Consider the following 4,883-nt stretch of genomic DNA (forward strand, 5'->3'; position numbering starts at 1 on the left):
CATTTAACAAAGTGAAGAGGCATTTTGGATCCTGATCATTTGTTAAACTTGTTAACATTACTTTTCTTTATATCTAATATAAATATTAGATGTATTTATATTATCTTCTCTAATATCTAATGTAATGAACAATATCTCTAATATCTACTGTAATGAACAAGTAAATATTTGCATATTTATTGGTTCTTTGTGAATTTCGCATTATGCACCCCAATCCCACTCATCTCTCCCACCCCTAGTACCCATGCTCTGTGCTTGCAACCTGTCCACTTAGAGAAAAAAACTAGAACATCTCATTGTGGTAACTCTGGTGTGTCACAGTATGTCCTACAGAATACTTTTTGTCTACGTTTCTTTGATCACAAATTTTCATCACAATGACTCATCCTGGTAAGAGGCCTCTGGCTTCTGCTACTCTATCAATACTGGACATTCGCTGGGACTCCTCTCAGATAAAATATTCTGTTGTTGCCCTGTGTCATGGATATCCTATAGTTTTGGATCTCTAGTGCCCCCTCATGCACTCTAGCAGTTCATTCATGGGCTAGATGTTGGGGTGGGCCAACTCAAAACTCTGGATGTAGGCCTGAGAAGTGTCTGAGGTGGTCAGCCTGTCTGTTTTCCCACTCTCATGCCTCACCGGACTGGCTCATGAGCAACCCCCACAACCAGGGCCAATTCTACTGTGCTGCCCAGGAGAAGAACAGGGCCTGCTCTCACCAGTGTCGCAGCAAATGAGGGCCAGGGACAACTCTCCCACTCTGGTGACCTCAGGGCCAGCTCTCCTGCTTGCCATAGATAGCAAGAGATTGGGGAAGGGGGTCATCTTTCTCTATCCCATGTCACTGCAGGGTAGACCAGTGGCAAAGCCAACTCTCCCATGCTCATGTCCTCTGAACGGCTTGCCTGCTCCTCTGCCACCGGTGTCACCTGTAATGTGCTGTTCAGGTGAGGTTCAGGGCTGCTCTCCTGAGTGTGGTAGCTGATGAAGGTCAGGGACAGCTCTCCTGCTTTCATGACCCCTGACCAGGTCTAATTGCCTGTCACAGGTGGTGAGGGGTAAGTGGTATGGCCAGGTCTTCTACTGTGTTATCCTTGGGGTTCAGCTCACCTGCAACTCTGAGAATGTGTGTGGGGTTCTGCTCTCCTGAGAGTATTACAGCTGGCTAGGGGAAAGGTAAGCTCTCCTGCTCTCACATCCCTGAGGCCATCATTCCAGTATGCCCAGTTGAGAAGTGGAGCCAATTCTGCACAGCCCTCAGACATCAACATGTACCTGGACATAAGCCCAAACTAGAGGTATCTGTCTGGCCTTTTGTGGTAACTAACAGAATCCTGGGGCTTCAGGGCCATGTACACAGTGGTAGCACACGCCAGGACCCCGTCATGGTCCAAGGTGACATCACTGAGTTCTCACATCAGGATGTTCCTCACTATCCTTGAGCCTCCAATTCTGTTTCAGTTTTTTGGTTCCACATTCTTCTGTCTCTGTTTCACTTCCATTTCTCCACCACTTACTTGCTCCTCAGAAAGGCACCTTGGGTTTCTGAGTGTCCAGGGTCATCTAAGGAGTGGGCTCAGGAATGGTATGCCCTGCTTGTGTATTATGGTGCCAGGGAGAGGTCATCTTGGGCATGTTATGGCCCCACTCCCTTCACCTGCATGGTGCCGACTGGTGGTTGTGTCAACTTAGCTCCTTGTCCGAGCCCCCTGGTGTCAGACTGGTGTTCATCTCAGGCTCACTTTTTTCAGGGAATGTTAGGCTACTAATCATTCAGTTGTTCATAGGTCACAAAACTGAGCTTAAACATAGTCTTTTTCCTCTCTGCCACCTACTGACACACGAGCGACTCAACTGTCACACCTGTGATGCTCCTCTGAGCAGGTAGAATTTTTTCTGACAGGAGTATTTTGTCTTATCCTGAGTCCCTGGGATATCTTGTGTCAGGTCACCCAAGCAATGTTGAGTCTGGGTTCCATCTCATGGTGTAGTCTATAAATCAGTTCAGATATTGGTTGGTTGCTCTCACAAACTTTGGGCCACTATTATTCTAGCATATCTTGCAGGAAAGACACCATTGTTTATCAAAGGATTACGGCTGGGTTGGTATTTATGTTTCTCTTTAGGTAGAAGCACTTTACTATACTAAAGACATTAGAAGGTATAAGTGAAGGCTCTAGGAAGGCACCAGCTCTACTTCTCTATAGTCAATGAGCTGTGTAAGTAGAGTTGTCTTCAGCAATGGGAACTTGCTGTTAATTTGTGAAGAGCAAACTATAGTCTTGACAATGGTCTAGGTTGTTTGGGACTTCCTGTGGGACATCTTTGGCCAATAACTTAATTAGAAGTAACTCAATCCCATCACTGAACACTTCATTTCGTGACAAGAGATGGCAAAGTGGGAGCTCTTGACCCCCCATTACTTGACAGTTTACTTTAGACTGTTCATATATTCATATTTGGATGTATATTAGGATGTGTCTACTGAATTAGGTTTTTATACTATCCCTCAAATGATCCTTAGTTTTACTTGTATCTCCTTATATTCCCCTCTTCTTCCCACTCTTTTCTACCACTCCCCACTTGATGTTTCCTTTCCAGATCTAACCTTCACCCATTCATCCATAACAATCTATTGCATTTTTCATTCCCAGGGAGACCTATATGAACCCTCTAGTCCCTTACTCTATACCTAACCCCTGTGGTTCTATGGATTGTAGACTGGTTATCATAGACTTAATAGCTAATACCCATATATACGTGAATATATACCATATTTGTCTTTCTTTGTCTGGGTTACCTCATTCAGGATAACTTTTTTTACTAGTTTCCTCCATTTATGTGTGAAACTTAATGGCTGAGTAAATGTACCAGATTTTCTTCATCCATTCTTTTCCTGAGGGACATCTAGGCTGTTTCTGATTTCTGGCTAATATGAATAGAGCAACCACAAATGTGTTTGAGAAAGTATCTCTGTTAGGATGAAGCATACTTTGGGTATTTGTCCAAGAGTGGTATAGTTGGATCTGGAGATGGATCAATTCCCACCTTCCTGGGTAACTACCACACTGGTTTCTACAGCGGCTGTCCATGTTTGCACTCCCATCATCAATGGATGCCTGTTCCCTTTATTTGACATCCTTGCCAGCCTGAACTATCACTTGGTTTATTGATCGTAGCCATTCTGACAGTTGTAAGATGAAATCTCAAAGTAGTTTTGATTTACATTTCTCTGATTACTAAGGATGTTGAACCTTTCTTTAAATGTTTCTCAGCCATTTGGACTTCTTTTGTGAATTCTGTTTAGATATGTATGATATTTTTAATTGGTTTTGTTTTCTTAATATCTATTTTTGAGTTGTATATACTATATAATATATGTATACATTGTATATTAGCCCTCTATTAGATGTGTAGTTGGTGAAAATCTTTTTCCATTCGATAGGCTGCTTTGTCTTATTGACAGTGTTCTCTGCTATCCAGAAACTTCTCAGTTTCTTGAGGTTCCATATATTAATTGTTGGTCCCAGTTCCTGCAGAGAAGAGGACAGGAGCCTACGACAGATGGCCTCTGAAAGGCTCTACTGATTGAGGTATCAAAGCAGAGGCCGAGATTTATAGCCAAACTTTGGGCAGAATGCATGGACTTTATGAAAGAAGGGAGAGATAGAAAGACCTGGAAGGGAAAGTAGCTCCAAAGGGAGACCAACAGAGAAAAAAAAATAGGGCCCTGGGGGCCCTGCAGAGACTGATACCCCGACTAAGGACCATGCCAGGAGAGGATCTAAAATCTCTACTCAGATGTAGCCCAAGTAAAGTGTGCCAAACTGTATCTTGCTTTGGATCTTCAGAAACAGTTGGGAGACTTAAATGGCTTTATTTTATTCTTTCTTTAGAAAAGCTTTTGTAGGAGAAGAAGGAAATATTTTAAAAGTTTATTATTTTATTTATTCACTTTTTGTTTAACGGTTGCTCATATTCTTTTATTTTTTACAATTTAAAAAAAGAAAGTAAGTCATTTTTTTTTAGAATTTCATATGTGAATACTGTATTTACAGAATTTCTACCTCTCCCTCTTAACCCTCCAATTCTTTCCATGTTCTCCCTCATCCCACTAAAATTCATGATCTATTCGTGTTTACACCTGTCACACAGTGCACATGCATACACACACACACACGCAAGTGGCCGTATTCATGGGTCCTTTTCATATTGTTCATATGTAGATAGGTTTAGGGCTGACCACTTGGGGTTAGGAAACCCATCAGGGACCTCATCCTGGGAAGATTGATTGTCCTCTTAACTGCCATTAATTACTTTATTATTTTATGTTTACTAAAAATGTGTATTACCTATGTATGTATCCGTGTGTGCAAGTTACACACGTGGATAACATTGTTCATTACAGAGCATTAGAAATCTCCTTCATGCTGTTGTTCAGGGACATGCAAAATACCTCAGAATAATATAGGTCATTTCCATTGTCCTTGGCTGCTCCCCAGAACTTGATTTTAAGACCCTGTTGCTAAAGACACCGTGCATTTCAGACATAGGACTTTGAGGAGTTGAAGTGAAGCTGATTTGAAACCCTTCTCTTTCAGCATCATTTCTCACAGTATTGGAGAATACCATGAGAGCTAAGCTGCAAGGAAGAAAAGCAATCAATAGTTCTACCCGGCTGTAAAGCCTATGAACCACAGCAAGGACCATCATTGCAACATGTTCCCAAGGGTATAATAACGGCAGCTATATCTTGGGGGTAACCAACATCCATCTAATTAAACTTATGACTCATGGGGAGGGAATTCAGACCTCTACCTTAAACCCACAGCTAGTGAAGAGAACCTACTATTGCCACTTTGCTAAGACAGTATAATTTCCA

General features: G+C 42.1%; 1 non-coding gene across 1 annotated transcript; it reads right to left on the bottom strand.

Annotated features, from left to right (window-relative positions):
- Positions 1 to 1,754: 1,754 nt before the first annotated feature.
- On the bottom strand, positions 1,755 to 1,886 carry LOC129672903 (small nucleolar RNA SNORA17). The gene has a single exon (XR_008719582.1). It is a non-coding gene; the product is annotated as a small nucleolar RNA SNORA17 (small nucleolar RNA).
- Positions 1,887 to 4,883: the final 2,997 nt, after the last annotated feature.

The sequence above is a fragment of the Psammomys obesus genome, unplaced genomic scaffold (assembly GCF_907164565.1).
Source record: "Psammomys obesus unplaced genomic scaffold, mPsaObe1.curated_primary_1811, whole genome shotgun sequence".
Lineage (NCBI taxonomy): Eukaryota > Metazoa > Chordata > Mammalia > Rodentia > Muridae > Psammomys > Psammomys obesus.